At 38.0% G+C, this 18,679-nt stretch overlaps 1 protein-coding gene across 7 annotated transcripts in view; it reads left to right on the forward strand.

The window, feature by feature from the left end:
* Positions 1 to 18,679, forward strand: part of TUT4 (terminal uridylyl transferase 4) — a 151,917-nt gene that overhangs the window by 40,257 nt on the left and 92,981 nt on the right. The window lies entirely within an intron of this gene.

Raw genomic sequence — 18,679 nt, forward strand, 5'->3', positions numbered from 1 at the left:
CCGATTAGAAGTTAACGGTCTATTTGGAGTGACAAATAAATTAGCAAATAATACAGGATGTACCAGACTTCCTCCTTTCCCCCTTGGTTTTCTCTTTCCTCTTTTTTTCTCCCATATTTACTGAATATCTCCTATGTATTAGGAACTGTTCTAGCCATAGGTATCTTGTTGCTGAGTACTAATTAATTTCTTAACCTAGAAATACACATTCCCAGCCTTAATGGTAAGAACACTGCTAGATATTGAAGGAAAGAATCATAAATCAGTCTGTTCTTAAATAGGTACTTGGGATATTTGTTAGTATGCATACAGGGAAATAGGTCATCATTTTTTTTTTTAAAGGATTTTTTTTTTTTGAGCTTATTTATTTATTATTTATTTATTTTTGGCTGTGTTGGGTCTTCGTTTCCGTGCGAGGGCTTTCTCCAGTTGTGGCAAGCGGGGGCCACTCTTCATCGCGGTGCACGGGGCTCTCACTATCGCGGCCTCTCTTGTTGTGGAGCACAGGCTCCAGACACGCAGGCTCAGTAGTTGTGGCTCACGGGCCTAGTTGCTCCGCGGCATGTGGGATCATCCCAGACCAGGGCTCGAACCCGTGTCCCCTGCATTGGCAGGCAGATTCTCAACCGCTGCACCACAGGGAAGCCCAGGTCATCATTCTTGATAAATAAGGAAAGAAAGAAATGGTATGATTTTGTATAGCTTAGAAAAACAAGATTATATTTAAATTGAAGAAGGCAATCCTGAGTCATTAATAGAATTTATGACAGAGTAGTCACCTGTGAAAGTAGGAAGGAATATCAAGGAGTAGAGGCCCATAATGTAGGAAAGAGTTTGTATTATATAGTTAGTCTCACAAGATCCTAGTTAGAAGGAAGTCTTTTTTGAAATTTGCTATTTTATATTTTTTTATAAATTTATTTATTTATTTTTGGCTGTGTTGGGTCTTCATTGCTGCACATGGGCTTTCTCTAGTTGCGGCGAGCGGGGGCTACTCTTCATTGAGGTGCAAGGGCTTCTCATTGCAGTGGCTTCTCTTGTTGAGGAGCATGGGCTCTATGCGCATGGGCTCCAGTTGTTGTGGACCGTGGGCTCAGTAGTTGGGGCTCGCAGGCTCTAGAGCACAGCCTCAGTAGTTGTGGCACACAGCACATGGGATCTTCCCGGACCAGGGCTGGAACCTGTGTCCCCTGCATTAGCAGGTGGATTCTTAACCACTGCACCACCAGGGAAGCCTGCAATTTGCTGTTTTACATAGTTCTGTCTTTCCTTTCACTTTCCCTTTCCTAAGTTTGAAATTAGTCTGGATCTGTGCATTATCAAGATAAATATTGAGTACCTTTCATGTGCCATGATCTGGTGATAAAAAGTTGAATTGGGGCATGCGTGGTTTTTTAAAAACCATCATACTGCCTTTCTAGGAGTTTCTTTCAGAGAAAGGCATGTAAGCAAATAATAATAGTAATAACAGTATTGTTTGAAAATAGGATCTTAGACAAAGGAGTAACCAACTTGAGTTGGGGTATAGAGGCATCAGTTTGGGGAATGCTTTATAAGTAGGTGACATTGGAACTGAGTCTGACGGAATGGCTAGGAGTTGGGTTAGGGAATGGTTGGTGTAGGTAAATCGTATGACATGTATAAAGGGAATGTGAAAAATGTATTTTCAGGGAATATAAGCAGGGGACTGGTTGGGAAGATATGTAGTATATGAAGCAGGAAAAGTCAGTTCTTGGGAGAAAGAAGAAGTTGGGGTGGAATGGATATTTGATAGTAGTAGGAAAGAATAGCCTGGGGTGAAAGAAAACTTGGAAGCATGGAAAACATTTTGTTGTTGAATTTAGATAGCAATGATGTAAAATCAGTGTGCCAATACCAGCATAGATGTCTATAATCTCTTTTTCTTCTGACTCCTTTTTGGTTTTCGTGCCATCCAAAACCTCTTGTTTTCAATCCAGTATATTGTTAATTAAAGTTTTTCTTTACCAATTTTAAAATACTCGTTATGAATATTCTTACCAACTTGCTTTTGATTGCATCAAGTATTTGGTTCACAGTTTACTTACAGATTATCTAATTGAGGAGTAAAGATGTAGATTTTTAACCTGTGCTAAAGAAGGAATAAGTCCAAACTGTTAGATCAGAAGAGTAAATTTCCCTATAGCAAGTGTTAAGTATTGACTAGGAAATACTTAGAATCTCCATGCCCAGGAATCTTTTTTTTTTTAAATTTCAAGTTACTACTTTTATTTTTTTCCAGTTTTATTGAAAAATAATTGACATACATGACTGTATAAATTTAAGGTGTATAGCATGATGGTTTGATTTACATATATTGTGAAATGATTACCACAGTAGGTTCAGCTAACATCTTCTCATATAGGTAAAATAAAAAGAAAAGAAAGAAAAAAAGGAATAAATATTCTTGGGATGAGAACTTTTAGGATTTACTCTCTTAACAACTTTCTTATATATCATTCAGCAGTGTTCATACATTCCTAGTACTTACTTATCTTATAACTGGAAGCTGGTACCTTTTGTCCACATTCCTCCAGTTTTCCCCTCCCCTCCCCTCCCCTCCTCTGGTAACCACAAGTCTGATTTCTTTTCCTATGAGGGTTTTTTTTTTTTTTTTTTTAAGATTCCTCATATAAGTGATCGTACAGTATTTGTCATTCTCTGTCTCACTTATTTTACTTAGCATAATGCCTTCAGGGTCCGTCTATGTCATTGCAAATGGTAGGATTTTCTCATTTTTTATGGCTGAATAGTATTCTATGTCATATAAGTTTCAGGTGTGCGATATAGTGATTTATAATTTTTAAAGGTTATACCCCATTTATAGTTATCAAAAAATATTGGTTATATTCCCCGTGTTGTACAGTATGTCCTTGTAGCTTATTATATACATAATAGTTTGTACTTCTCTATCCCCTACCCCTCTATTGCCCCTCCTCCCTTCCCTCTCCTCACTGGTAATCACTGGTTTGTTCTCTATAACTGTGAGTCTGATCTCTAATTCATTTATTTCTGCTCTGATTTTGATTATTTCCTTTCTTCTGCTGACTTTGGGATCAGTTTGTTCTTCTTTTTCTAGTTCCTTATGGTAGAGTTAGGTTGTTTATTTGGGATCTTCCTTGCTTCTTAATGTAGACATTTATTGCTATGAAATTCCCTCTTAGAACTGCTTTTGCTGTATCCCACAAGTTCTGGTATGTTGTTTTTCCATTTTTATTTGTCTCAAGAAACGTTTTTATTTCCCCTTTTATTTTTTCTTTGATCTGTTGGTTGTTCAGGAGACAAATCTTTATTCTAGCTGGTCTACAGAAACTTTAAAGAAGGCTTATCGATATGTTTGTTTCATGGTAGAATAAATATTTTAACTATAATAAAGGAATATTTAAACATTTTTCATGTGTCCCTTCTGTGAAACTAGAAGCTTCATGATACTGAGGACATTTTTGTCTTATTTACTGTTGTGCCTAATACAGTGCCTTGCACATAGTAGTTGGTCAGTAATTAAAGATAACAGTTTGCTTAGTGGTTAAGTGTATGGGCTTTTGGAGTTACTAGGTGTAGCACTGCCACTTACTGGTTAGATGATATTGGATGAGTTATTAACCTCTTTAAACCTCAGTTTCTATCTATCTATCTATCTATCTATCTATCTATTTATTTATTTATTTATGGCTGTGTTGGGTCTTCGTGGCTGTGCACAGGCTTTCTCTAGTTGTGGCGAGTGGGGGCTACTCTTCGTTGCGGTGCACAGGCTTCTCACTGTGTTGGCTTCTCTTGTTGCAGAGCATGGGCTCTAGGCGTGTGGGCTTCAGTAGTTGTGGCACGTGGGCTCAATAGTTGTGGCTCACGGGCTCTAGAGCACAGGCTCAGTAGTTGTGGCACACAGGCTTAATTGCTCCGCGGCATGTGGGATCTTCCTGGACCAGGGATCGAACCCATGTCCCCTGCACTGGAAGGCAGATTCTTAATCACTGTGCCACCAGGGAAGCCCCAAATCTCAGTTTCTTTATCATTTAAATGGAGTCGATAAAAATAACGACACCTCGCTTATTGGGCTATGATGATTAAATAAGATAATACAAGTAAAGTTCTTAACACAGTGCCTTGTATGTGCTAAGCACAAAATAAAGATTAGCTACTTGTAGAATTGAATTATTTTACCAAGTAGGGCAGTTTTTATTATTTCATTTTATGGATATAGAAGCAGGCTCAAGAGTTAGAGATTTATCCGAGATCAATTGAGATGTCATTTCAGGCCTCTGGCTCCCCATTCAGTGTTATACCAAGCTTTTCTTACTAAAAGATTCCAGACGCTTCGTTGTCTGCTCACATTTTACAATTGAAAAAGTTGTCTAATGAGTGCTCTCATGACTGCTGTAGTGACTTCATCAATATGCATGGCTTTAGGAATTCTGTGTTTATGCTTTCAACTCCTGAATCCTACCCTTCTTGCCACTTACACCACTCTTACCTTGAACCAAGCCAACCAACATCATCTGGATTATTGTAATATGCTCATAATGGCATTAGACTCATCTTGTTTCTATTCTTAATATAGAAGGCAAGTGATCCCTTTGAATTTAGATCTTGTAACTCTTTGCTCAGAAGCCTTCAATACCTTCCCCTCACACTTAGAATAAAACTTGGAGTCCTTATGAGGGGTCTTGTAATCTGACCCCCATTACCTCTCTGTTCCAGTCATAGTAGCCTTTTTGCGATTTTGCAAACAAATTAGGCACATTCCTGCCTCAGGGCCTTAGCATTCACATTTATCTCTGCTTGGAATGTCTTCTCATATATCCACACAGCTCAGTCTTTCACTTCAAGTCATTTTATTAATAAGTGATGACTATTTTTAAAAAGGATATAACACCTCCCCCACATTCCTATTTATTTATTTCTTTGTACATTTGTTTATTTATTACCTGTCTTCCTACAGTAGAATGTCAATTCATGAAGACAAGGATTTTCATTTGTTTTGTTTACATTATTATCCTCACCTCCTAGAAAAATGTTTGACACAGTATGAGCTCAGAAAATACTTGGTGAATTAAGAAGTAGCTGTGGTTGGAAACTGAGAGAAAGAAGTCTGTGAGGGCTTAATTCATTCTGCAATAAGGACAGATTTGAAATAGTTTTAAACTAAAGAATTGAAATGACTAGATTGAGCTGAATTTTCTTATTTGCTTGTTGCCTTGGGCAAATTATTTACTTCTAGGGATTTAGTTGCTTTGCTAGTAAAATGGGGAATCCTCATACGGATGTTGTAAGGTTAATAGATACTCTATAAATGAAGGCTGTATTTATTTTTAGTCTGTGGCAGGACTGTTTCTAAATTTGGGGCAAGTTTCCTATTTAAAGGAAATTATGTTATATTCTGAAGTGAGAATCTTTTTGTTAGGAGTTGCAACCTATTGAAAGTCAATCTGAGATAAAAGTTAAGCATTGCTGCAATTTCAGTGTAAGACACTAGAAACAATATTTTAAAATTCAACATGTATTTGTTGTATTTTTTTTAATTTTTGAATTTTATTCATTTTTTTATACAGCAGGTTCTTATTAGTCATCAATTTTATACACATCAGTGTATACATGTCAATCCCAATCGCCCAATTCAGCACACCACCATCCCCGCACCCCTGTGGCTTTCCCCCTTTGGTGTCCATACATTTGTTCTCTACATCTGTGTCTCAACTTCTTCCCTGCAAACTGGTTCATCTGTACCATTTTTCTAGGTTCCATATACATGCGTTAATATACGATATTTGTTTTTCTCTTTCTGACTTACTTCACTCTGTATGACAGTCTCTAGATCCATCCACGTCTCAACGAATGATCCAATTTCGTTCCTTTTTATGGCTGAGTAATATTCCATTGTATACATGTACCACAATTTCTTTATCCATTCGTCTGTCGATGGGCATTTAGGTTGCTTCCATGACCTGGCTATTGTAAATAGTGCTGCAATGAACATTGGGGTGCATGTGTCTTTTTGAATTATGGTTTTCTCTGGGTATATGCCCAGTAGTGGGATTGCTGGATCATATGGTAATTCTATTTTTAGTTTTTTAAGGAACCTCCATACTGTTCTCCATAGGGGCTGTATCAATTTACATTGCCACTAACAGTGCAAGAGGGTTCCCTTTTCTCCACACCCTCTCCAGCATTTGTTGTTTGTAGATTTTCTGATGATGCCCATTCTAACTGGTGTGAGGTGATACCTCATTGTAGTTTTGATTTGCATTTCTCTAATAATTAGTAATGTTGAGCAGCTTTTCATGTGCTTCTTGGCCATCTGTATGTCTTCTTCGGAGAAATGTCTATTTAGGTCTTCTGCCCATTTTGGATTGGGTTGTTTGTTTCTTTAATATTGAGCTGCATGAGCTGTTGATATATTTTGGAGATTAATCCTTTGTTGATTCGTTTGCAAATATTTTCTCCCATTCTGAGGGTTGTCTTTTTGTCTTGTTTATGGTTTCCTTTGCTGTGCAAAAGCTTTGAAGTTTCATTAGGTCCCATTTGTTTATTTTTGTTTTTATTTCCATTACTCTAAGAGGTGGATCAAAAAAGATCTTGCTGTGATTTATGTCAAAGAGTGTTCTTCCTATGTTTTCCTGTAAGAGTTTTATAGTGTCCAGTCTTACATTTAGGTCTCGAATCCATTTTGAGTTTATTTTTGTGTATAGTGTTAGGGAGTATTCTAATTTCATTCTTTTATATGTAGCTGTCCAGTTTTTCCAGCACCACTTACTGAAGAGGCTGTCTTTTCTCCATTGTATATCCTTGCCTCCTTTGTCATAGATTAGTTGACCATAGGTGCGTGGGTTTATCTCTGGGCTTTCTATCTTGTTCCATTGATCTATGTTTCTGTTTTTGTGCCAGTACCATATTGTCTTGATTACTGTAGCTTTGTAGTATAGTCTGAAGTCAGGGAGTCTGATTCCTCCAGCTCCGTTTTTTTCCCTCAAGACTGCTTTGGCTATTCGGGGTCTTTTGTGTCTCCATACAAATTTTAAGATTATTTGTTCTAGTTCTGTAAAAAATGCCATTGGTAATTTGATAGGGATTGCATTGAATCTGTAGATTGCTTTGGGTAGTATAGTCAGTTTCACAATATTGATTCTTCTAATCTCTCCATCTGTTGGTATCATCTTTAATTTCTTTCATCAGTGTTTTATAGTTTTCTGCATACAGGTCTTTTGTCTCCCTGGGTAGGTTTACTCCTAGGTATTTTATTCATTTTGTTGCAGTGGTAAATGGGAGTGTTTCTTTAATTTCTCTTTCAGATTTTTCATCATTAGTGTATAGGAATGCAAGAGATATCTTTTTTTTTTTTTTTTTTTTCACACACACACACACACTGTATTTTATTTTTACAAGAGATAAATAGACTGACATCAAGCATTGTACATGGATGACTACAACAAAAGCAAGAATGGTTGCAATTACCAAACATGAAACACACTCATACTATGTCATAATACTGACATTCAGTCCAGTAATCCTCCACTGTAACAGCTCCTTTACTTTGCAGTGAAAATTGATTTGTATATTCTTTGCCTCTGAGTCCTTGTGGGATTTTTTTTTTTTTAATTCAGACAGATAGTCACAAAAATTATACTCATCCTCATCAGTTCACTCAGTCCCATGTAATTAATTGTTTTTTTTTTAATCTTGATCTTTTGTTAGCACTTTTATGAGTTCATCAGTTTTTCATCAGAGTTCTGAAAATGCTTATTCATTCAGTTCAGCAGTACAGTCAGTTATCAGAAACCTGTACTTGTCAGAGTCTTTTCCATGAATTTCTTGAAGATGAAACCCTTTTATAGGAACATATTTGCAAAATCATCAGAGTACACCCAGAACTGTCTGTAAATGACAAAAGACTTAAAAATGACCACGGTAAAAGATTTGATGAAAGTTCATAATAATGCAGTTGACAAGAAAATTAGTTATTTCTGAGATATACATTTTAAAGTAATAACTAGGATTATTACTTATAACATTATACCAGAACATATAAGATTTTTAGAAATTTCATGTAATGTCTGAAACATTTATATTAACATATTTCCATACATATTTCCATACCAATACAAATATAAGATTTTTAGAAATTTCATGTAATATCTGAAACATTTATATTAACATATTTCCATACAAATAACCCAATGAAAGTTTAGTATTAGTTGTTTTGTTTGCTTTTTTATACTGCAGGTTCTTATTAGGCATCAATTTTATACACATCAGTGTATACATGTCAATCCCAATCGCCCAATTCAGCACACCACCATCCCCACCTCACCGCAGTTTTCCCCCCTTGGTGTCCATATGTCCATTCTCTACATCTGTGTCTCAACTTCTGCCCTGCAAACTGGCTCATCTGTACCATTTTTCTAGGTTCCACATACATGCATTAATATACGATATTTGTTTTTCTCTTTCTGACTTACTTCACTCTGTATGACAGTCTCTAGATCCATCCACGTCTCAACAAATGACTCAATTTCGTTCCTTTTTATGGCTGAGTAATATTCCATTGTATATATGTACCACATCTTCTTTATCCATTCGTCTGTCGATGGGCATTTAGGTTGCTTCCATGACCTGGCTATTGTAAATAGTGCTGCAATGAACATTCGGGTGCATGTGTCTTTTTGAATTACGGTTTTCTCTGGGTATATGCCCAGTAGTGGGATTGCTGGGTCATATGGTAATTCTATTTTTAGTTTTTTAAGGAACCTCCATATTGTTCTCCATAGTGGCTGTATCAATTTACATTCCCACCAACAGTGCAAGAGGGTTCCCTTTTCTCCACACCCTCTCCAGCATTTGTTGTTTGTAGATTTTCTGATGATGCCCATTCTAACAGGAGTGAGGTGATACCTCATTGTAGTTTTGATTTGCATTTCTCTAATAATTAGTGATGTTGAGCATCTTTTCATGTGCTTCGTGGCCGTCTGTATGTCTTCTTTGGAGAAATGTCTATTTAGGTCTTCTGCCCATTTTTGGATTGGGGTGTTTGTTTCTTTGATATTGAGCTGAATGAGCTGTTTATATATTTTGGAGATTAATCCTTTGTCCGTTGATTCATTTGCAAATATTTTCTCCCATTCTGAGGGTTGTCTTTTCGTCTTGTTTATGGTTTCCTTTGCTGTGCAAAAGCTTTGAAGTTTCATTAGGTCCCACTTGTTTATTTTTGTTTTTATTTCCATTACTCTAGGAGGTGGATCAAAAAAGATCTTGCTGTGATTTATGTCAAAGAGTGTTCTTCCTATGTTTTCCTCTAAGAGTTTTATAGTGTCCAGTCTTATATTTAGGTCTCGAATCCATTTTGAGTTTATTTTTGTGTATGGTGTTAGGGAGTATTCTAATTTCATTCTTTTACATGTAGCTGTCCAGTTTTCCCAGCACCACTTATTGAAGAGACTGTCTTTTCTCCATTGTATATCTTTGCCTCCTTTGTCATAGATTAGTTGACCATAGGTGCGTGGGTTAATCTCTGGGCTTTCTATCTTGTTCCATTGATCTATGTTTCTGTTTTTGTGCCAGTACAATATTGTCTTGATTACTGTAGCTTTGTAGTATAGTCTGAAGTCAGGGAGTCTGATTCCTCCAGCTCCATTTTTTTGCCTCAAGACTGCTTTGGCTATTCGGGGTCTTTTGTGTCTCCATACAAATTTTAAGATGATTTGTTCTAGCTCTGTAAAAAATGCCATTGGTAATTTGATAGGGATTGCATTGAATCTGTAGATTGCTTTGGGTAGTATACTCATTTTCACAATGTTGATTCTTCCAATCCAAGAACATGGTATATCTCTCCATCTGTTGGTATCATCTTTAATTTCTTTCATCAGTGTCTTATAGTTTTCTGCATACAGGTCTTTTGTCTCCCTAGGTAGGTTTATTCCTAGGTATTTTATTCTTTTTGTTGCAATGGTAAATGGGAGTGTTTCCATAATTTCTCTTTCAGATTTTTCATCATTAGTGTATAGGAATGCAAGAGATTTCTGTGCATTAATTTTGTATCCTGCAACTTTACCATATTCATTAATTAGCTCTAGCAGTTTTCTGGTGGCAGTTTTAGGATTCTCTATGTATAGTATCATGTCATCCGCAAACAGTGACAGTTTTACTTCCTCTTTTCCAATTTGTATTCCTTTTATTTCTTTTTCTTCTCTGATTGCCGTGGCTAGGACTTCCAGAACTATGTTGAATAATAGTGGTGAGAGTGGACATCCTTGTCTCGTTCCTGATCTTAGAGGAAATGCTTTCAGTTTTTCACCATTGAGAATGATGTTTGCTGTGGGTTTGTCATATATGGCCTTTATTATGTTGAGGTAGGTTCCCTCTATGCCCACTTTCTGGAGAGTTTTTATCATAAATGGGTGTTGAATTTTGTCAAAAGCTTTTTCTGCATCTATTGAGATGATCATATGGTTTTTATTCTTCAATTTGTTAATATGGTGTATCACATTGATTGATTTGCGTATATTGAAGAATCCTTGCATCCCTGGGATAAATCCCACTTGATCGTGGTGTATGATCCTTTTAATGTGTTGTTGGATTCTGTTTGCTAGTATTTTGTTGAGGATTTTTGCATCTATATTCATCAGTGATATTGGTCTGTAATTTTCTTTTTTTGTAGTGTCTTTGTCTGGTTTTGGTATCAGGGTGATGGTGGCCTCATAGAATGAGTTTGGGAGTGTTCCTTCCTCTGCAATTTTTTGGAAGAGTTTGAGAAGGATGGGTGTTAGCTCTTCTCTAAATGTTTGATAGAATTCACCTGTGAAGCCATCTGGTCCTGGACTTTTGTTTGTTGGAAGATTTTTAATCACAGTTTCAATTTCATTACTTGTGATTTGTCTGTTCATATTTTCTGTTTCTTCCTGATTCAGTCTTGGAAGGTTATACCTTTCTAAGAATTTGTCCATTTCTTCCAGGTTGTCCATTTTATTGGAATAAAGTTGCTTATAGTAGTCTCTTAGGATGTTTTGTATTTCTGCGGTGTCTGTTGTAACTTCTCCTTTTTCATTTCTGATTTTATTGATTTGAATCCTCTCCCTCTTTTTCTTGATGAGTCTGGCTAATGGCTTATCAATTTTGTTTATCTTCTCAAAGAACCAACTTTTAGTTTTATTGATCTTTGCTATTGTTTTCTTTGTTTCTATTTCATTTATTTCTGCTCTGATCTTTATGATTTCTTTCCTTCTGCTAACTTTGGGTTTTGTTTGTTCTTCTTTCTCTAGTTTCTTAGGGTGTAAGGTTAGATTGTTTACTTGAGATTTTTCTTGTTTCTTTAGGTAGGCTTGTATAGCTATAAACTTCCCTCTTAGAACCGCTTTTGCTGCATCCCATAGGTTTTGGGTCGTCGTGTTTTCATTGTCATTTGTCTCTAGGTATTTTTTTATTTCCTCTTTGATTTCTTCAGTGATCTCTTGGTTATTTAGTAACGTATTGTTTAGCCTCCATGTGTTTGTCTTTTTTACGTTTTTTTCCCTGTAATTCATTTCTAATCTCATAGCGTTGTGGTCAGAAAAGATGCTTGGTATGATTTCAGTTTTCTTAAATTTACTGAGGCTTGATTTGTGACCCAAGATGTGATCTATCCTGGAGAATGTTCCGTGCGCACTTGAGAAGAACGTGTAATCTGCTGTTTTTGGATGGAATGTCCTATATATATCAATTAAATCTATCTGGTCTATTGTGTCATTTAAAGCTTCTGTTTCCTTATTTATTTTCATTTTGGATGATCTGTCCATTGGTGTAAGTGAAGTGTTAAAGTCCCCCACTATTATTGTGTTACTGTTGATTTCCTCTTTTATAGCTGTTAGCAGTTGCCTTATGTATTGAGGTGCTCCTATGTTGGGTGCATATATATTTATAATTGTTATATCTTCTTCTTGGATTGATCCCTGGATCATTATGTAGTGTCCTTCCTTGTCTCTTGTAACATTCTTTATTTTAAAGTCTATTTTATCTGATATGAGTATTGCTACTCCAACTTTCTTTTGATTTCCATTTGCATGGAATATCTTTTTCCATCCCCTCACTTTCAGTCTGTATGTGTCCCTAGGTCTAAAGTGGGTCTCTTGTAGACAGCATATATATGGGTCTTGTTTTTGTATCCATTCAGCCAGTCTATGTCTTTTGGTTGGGGCATTTAATCCATTCACGTTTAAGGTAATTATCGATATGTATGTTCCTATGACCATTTTCTTAATTGTTTTGGGTTTGTTTTTGTAGGTCCTTTTCTTCTCTTGTGTTTCCCACTTAGAGAAGTTCCTTTAGCATTTGTTGTAGAGCTGGTTTGGTGGTGCTGAATTCTCTTAGCTTTTGCTTGTCTGTAAAGCTTTTGATTTCTCCATCAAATCTAAATGTGATCCTTGCCGGGTAGAGTAATCTTGGTTGTAGGTTCTTCCCTTTCATCACATTAAGTATATCATGCCACTCCCTTCTGGCTTGCAGAGTTTCTGCTGAGAAATCAGCTGTTAACCTTATGGGAGTTCCCTTGTATGTTATTTGTCGTTTTTCCCTTGCTGCTTTCAATAATTTTTCTTTGTCTTTAATTTTTGCCACTTTGATTACTATGTGTCTCGGCGTGTTTCTCCTTGGGTTTATTCTGTATGGGACTCTCTGCGCTTCCTGGACTTGGGTGGCTATTTCCTTTCCCATGTTAGGGAAGTTTTCGCCTATAATCTCTTCAAATATTTTCTCTGGTCCTTTCTCTCTCTCTTCTCCTTCTGGGACCCCTATAATGCGAATGTTGTTGCGTTTAATGTTGTCCCAGAGGTCTCTTAGGCTGTCTTCATTTCTTTTCATTCTTTTTTCTTTAGTCTGTTCTGCAGCAGTGAATTCCACCATTCTGTCTTCCAGGTCACTTATCCGTTCTTCTGCCTCAGTTATTCTGCTATTGATTCCTTCTAGTGTAGTTTTCATTTCAGTTATTGTATTGGTCATCTCTGTTTGTTTGTTCTTTAATTCTTCTAGGTCTTTGTTAATCATTTCTTGCATCTTCTCCATCTTTGCCTCCATTCTTATTCTGAGGTCCTGGATCATCTTCACTATCATTATTCTGAATTCTTTTTCTGGAAGGTTGCCTATCTCCACTTCATTTAGTTGTTTTTCTGGGGTTTTTTCTTGTTCCTTCATCTGGTACATAGCCCTCTGCCTTTTCATCTTGTCTATCTTTCTGTAACTGTGGTTTTTGGTCCACAGGCTGCAGGATTGTAGTTTTTCTTGCTTCTGTTGTCTGCCCTCTGGTGGTTGAGGCTATCTAAGAGGCTTGATGGGAGGCTCTGGTGGTGGGTAGAGCTGACTGTTGCTGTGGCGGTCAGAGCTCAGTAAAACCTTAATCCACTTGACTGTTGATGGGTGGGGCTGGGTTCCCTCCCTGTTGCTGTGGCGTCAGAGCTCAGTAAAACCTTAATCCACTTGACTGTTGATGGGTGGGGCTGGGTTCCCTCCCTGTTGGTTGTTTTGCCTGAGGCAACCCAACACTGGAACCTACCCGTGCTCTTTGGTGGGGTTAATGGCAGACTATGGGAGGGCTCACGCCAAGGAGAACTTCCCAGAACCTCGGCTGCCAGTGTCCTTATCCCCACGGTGAAACAGAGCCACCACTTGCCTCTGCAGGAGACCCCCCAACACCAGCAGGTAGGTCTGGTTCAGTCTCCCCCAGGGTCACTGCTCCTTCCCCTGGGTCCCGATGCACACATTACTTTGTGTGTGCCCTCCAAGAGTGGGGTCTCTGTTTCCCCCAGTCCTGTCAAAGTCCTGCAATCAATTCCCACTAGGCTTCAAAGTCTGATTCTCTAGGAATTCCTCTTCCCGTAGCCGGACCCCCAGGTTGGGAAGCCTGACGTGGGGCTCAGAACCTTCACTCCAGTGGGTGGACTTCTGTGGTATAAGTGTTCGCCAGTCTGTGAGTCACCCACCCAGCAGTTATGGGATTTGATTTTACTCTGATTGCGCCCCTCCTACCGTCTCACTGTGGCTTCTCCTCTGTCCTTGGACGTGGGGTATCCTCCTTGGTGAAGTCCAGGGTCTTCCTGTCAGTGATTGTCCAGCAGCCAGTTTTGATTCTGGTGCTCTCGCAAGAGGGAGTGAGAGCACGTCCTTCTACTCCGCCATCTTGGTTAATCCTCCAATGCAAGAGATTTCTGTGCATTAATTTTGTATCCGGCAACTTTACCAAATTCATTGATTAGCTCTAGTAGTTTTCTGGTGGCATTTTTAGGATTCTCTATGTATAGTATCATGTCATCTGCAAACAGTGACTGTTTTACTTCTTCTTTTCCAATTTGTATTTCTTTTATTTCTTTTTCTTCTCTGATTGCCGTGGCTAGGACTTCCAAAACTATGTTGAATAATAGTGGTGAGAGTGGACATCCTTGTCTTGTTCCTGATCCTAGAGGAAATGCTTTCAGTTTTTCACCATTCATAATGATGTTTGCGGTGGGTTTGTCGTATATGGCCTTTATTATGTTGAGGTAGATTCCCTCTATGCCCACTTTTTGGAGAGTTTTTATCATAAATTGGTGTTGAATTTTGTCAAAAGCTTTTTCTGCATCTATTGAGATGATCATATGGTTTTTATTCTTCAGTTTGTTAATATGGTCTATCACATTGATTGATTTGCGTATATTGAAGAATCCTTGCATCCCTGGGATAAATCCCACTTGATCATGTTGTATGATCCTTTTAATGTGTTGTTGGCTTCTGTTTGCTAGTATTTTGTTGAGGATTTTCGCATCTATATTCCTCAGTGATATTGGTCTGTAATTTTCTTTTTTTGTAGTATCTTTGTCTGGTTTTGGTATCATGGTGATGGTTGCCTCATAGAATGAGTTTGGAAGTGTTTCTTCCTCTGCAATTTTTTGGAAGAGTTTGAGAAGGATGGGTGTTAGCTCTTCTCTAAACGTTTGATAGAATTCACCTGTGAAGCCATCTGGTCCTGGACTTTGTTTGTTGGAAGATTTTTAATCACAGTTTCAATTTCATTACTTTTGATGGGTCTGTTCATATTTTCTGTTTCTTCCTGGTTCAGTCTTGGAAGGTTATACCTCTCTAAGAATTTGTCCATTTCTTCCAGGTTGTCCATTTTGTTGGCATAGAGTTGCTTGTAGTAGTCTTTTAGGATGCTTTGTTTTTCTGTGGTGTCTGTTGCAACTTCTCCTTTTTCATTTCTAATTTTATTGATTTGAATCCTCTCCCTCTTTTTCTTGATGAGTCTGGCTAATGGTTTATCAATTTTGTTTATCTTCTCGAAGAACCAGCTTTTAGTTTTATTGATCTTTGCTATTGTTTTCTTAGTTTCTATTTCATTTATTTCTGCTCTGATCTTTATGATTTCTTTCCTTCTGCTAATTTTGGGTTTTGTTTGTTCTTCTTTCTCTTCCTTTAGGTGTAAGGTTAGATTGTTTATTTGTGATTTTTCTTGTTTCTTGAGGTACGCTTGTATAGCTATAAACTTCCCTCTTAGAACTGCTTTTGCTGCATCCCATAGGTTTTGGGTTGTCGTGTTTTCATTGTCATTTGTCTCTAGGTATTGTTTGATTTCCTCTTTGATTTCTTCAGTGATGTCTTGGTTATTTAGTAGTGTATTGTTTAGCCTCCATGTGTTTGTGTTTTTTACTTTTTTTTCCCTGTAATTCATTTCTAATCTCATAACGTTGTGGTCAGAAAAGATGCTTGGTATGATTTCAATTTTCTTAAATTTACTGAGGCTTGATTTGTGACCCAAGATGTGATCTATCCTGGAGAATGTTCCATGCACACTTGAGAAGAAAGTGTAATCTGTTGTTTTTGGATGGAATGTCCTATAAATATCAATTAAATCTGTCTGGTCTGTTGTGTCATTTAAAGCTTCTGTTTCCTTATTTATTTTCATTTTGGATGATCTGTCCATTGGTGTAAGTGAGGTGTTAAAGTCCCCCACTATTTTTGTGTCACTGTCGATTTCCTCTTTTATAGCTGTTAGCAGTTGCCTTATGTATTGAGGTGCTCCTATGTTGGGTGCATATATATTTATAACTGTTATATCTTCTTCTTGGATTGATCCCTTGATCATTATGTAGTGTCCTTCCTTGTCTCTTGTAACATTCTTTAGTTTAAAGTCTATTTTATCTGATATGAGTATTGCTACTCCAGCTTTCTTTTGATTTCCATTTGCATGGAATATCTTTTTCCATCCCCTCACTTTCAGTCTGTATGTGTCCCTAGGTCTGAAGTGGGTCTCTTGTAGACAACATATATATGGGTCTTGTTTTTGTATCCATTCAGCAATCTTGTGTCTTTTGGTTGGAACATTTAATCCATTCACGTTTAAGGTAATTATCGATATGTATGTTCCTATGACCATTTTCTTAATTGTTTTGGGTTTGTTTTTGTAGGTCCTTTTCTTCTCTTGTGTTTCCCTGTTAGAGACGTTCCTTTAGCATTTGTTGTAGAGCTGGTTTGGTGGTGCTGAATTCTCTTAGCTTTTGCTTGTCCGTAAAGCTTTTGATTTCTCCATCGAATCTGAATGAGATCCTTGCTGGGTAGAGTAATCTTGGTTGTAGGTTCTTCCCTTTCAGCACTTTAAGTATATCATGCCACTCCCTTCTGACTTGTAGAGTTTCTGCTGAGAAATCAGCTGTTAACCTTATGGGAGTTCCCTTGTATGTTATTTGTCGTTTTTCCCTTGCTGCTTTTAATAAGTTTTCTTTGTCTTTAATTTCTGCCAATTTGATTACTATGTGTCTCGGCATGTTTCTCCTTGGGTTTATCCTGTTTGGGACTTGCTGCACTTCCTGGACTTGGGTGGCTATTTCCTTTCCCGTGTTAGGGGAGTTTTTGACTATAATCTCTTCAGATATTTTCTCTGGTCCTTTCTCTCTCTCTTCTCCTTCTGGGACCCCTATAATGCGAATGTTGTTGCGTTTAATGTTGTCCCAGAGGTCTCTTAGGCTGTCTTCATTTCTTTTCATTCTTTTTTCTTTATTCTGTTCCACAACAGTGAATTCCACCATTCTGTCTTCCAGGTCACTTATCCATTCTTCTGCCTCAGTTATTCTGCTATTGATTCCTTCTAGTGTAGTTTTCATTTCACATATTGTATTGGTCATCTCTGTTTGTTTGTTCTTTAATTCTTCTAGGTCTTTGTTAATCATTTCTTGCATCTTCTCAATCTTTGCCTCCATTCTTATTCCAAGGTCCTGGATCATCTTCACTATCATTATTCTGAATTCTTTTTCTGGAAGGTTGCCTATCTCCACTTCATTTAGTTGTTTTTCTGGGGTTTTTTCTTGTTCCTTCATCTGGTACATAGCCTTCTGCCTTTTCATCTTGTCTATCTTTCTGTAAGTATGGTTTTTGTTCCACAGGCTGCAGGATTGTAGTTCTTCTTGCTTCTGCTGTCTGCCCTTTGGTGGATGAGGCTATCTAAGAGGCTTGTGTAAGTTTCCTGATGGGAGGGACTGGTGGTGGGTAGAGCTGACTGTTGCTCTGGTGGGCAGAGCTCAGTAAAACTTTAATCCGCTTGAATGTTGTTGGGTGGGGCTGGGTTCCCTGCCTGTTGGTTGTTTGACCTGAGGCAACCCAACACTGGAGCCTACCTGGGCTCTTTGGTGGGGCTAATGACAGACTCTGGGAAGGCGCACACCAAGGAGTACTTCCCAGAACTTCTGCTGCCAGTGTCCTTGTCCCTACGGTGAGGCACAGCCACCCCCCGCCTCTGCAGCAGACCCTCCAACACTAGCAGGTAGGTCTGGTTCAGTCTCTGTGGGGTCACTGCTCCTTCCCCTGGGTCCCAGTGTGCGCACTACTTTGTGTGTGCCCTCCAAGAGTGGAGTCTCTGTTTCTCCCAGTCCTGTTGAAGTCCTGCAATCAAATCCCACTAGGCTTCAAAGTTTAATTCTCTAGGAATTCCTCCTCCCGTTGCCGGACCCTCAGGTTGGGAAGCCTGACGTGGGGCTCAGAACCTTCATTCCAGTGGGTGGACTTCTGTGGTATAAGTGTTCTCCAGTCTGTGAGTCACCCACCTAGCAGTTATAGGACTTGATTTTACTGTGATTGCGCCCTTCCTACCGTCTCATTGTGGCTTCTCCTTTGTCTTTGGGTGTGGGGTATCTTATTTGGTGAGTTCCAGTGTCTTCCTGTTGATGATTGTCCAGTAGCTAGTTGTGATTCTGGTGTTCTCACAAGAGGGAGTGAGAGCACGTCCTTCTATTCCGCCATCTTGGTTACTCGTATTGTGTTTTTGTAAATTTTTTTTGTATCATCTTATGGGTGGAGTCTTGGCTTTGGATTCAGCTATACATGAAATTAAATTCAGCATCTACCATGTAATATTGTTGTATCCTTGTGAAAGTCGCAAGGTCTACGAGTTTTTTTTTCACATCTATAAAATGAAGATAATGCCAATCTAGTTGGATTATTAGGGGAGTTAAAATGACAAATTATATGTCAAACATCTAGCATAGTGCCTAGCATATAACAGGCCCTTTGGAATTACTAATTTTTTATTATTTCAAGAATACATGTATAAAGTATGATTTAAGTATTGTGACTGATACTTTTCATGTGTCATAATTGTTTTTCCCTTCAGAGTAGTTAACTCAAGAGGTTATCCATTTATTCCCGTGTGATTGTAATTGAGTAGAGTGTTTTCAAAGCTCAG

The sequence above is a fragment of the Balaenoptera physalus genome (genome assembly GCF_965194825.1).
Source record: "Balaenoptera physalus genome assembly, chromosome: 1".
NCBI lineage: Eukaryota > Metazoa > Chordata > Mammalia > Artiodactyla > Balaenopteridae > Balaenoptera > Balaenoptera physalus.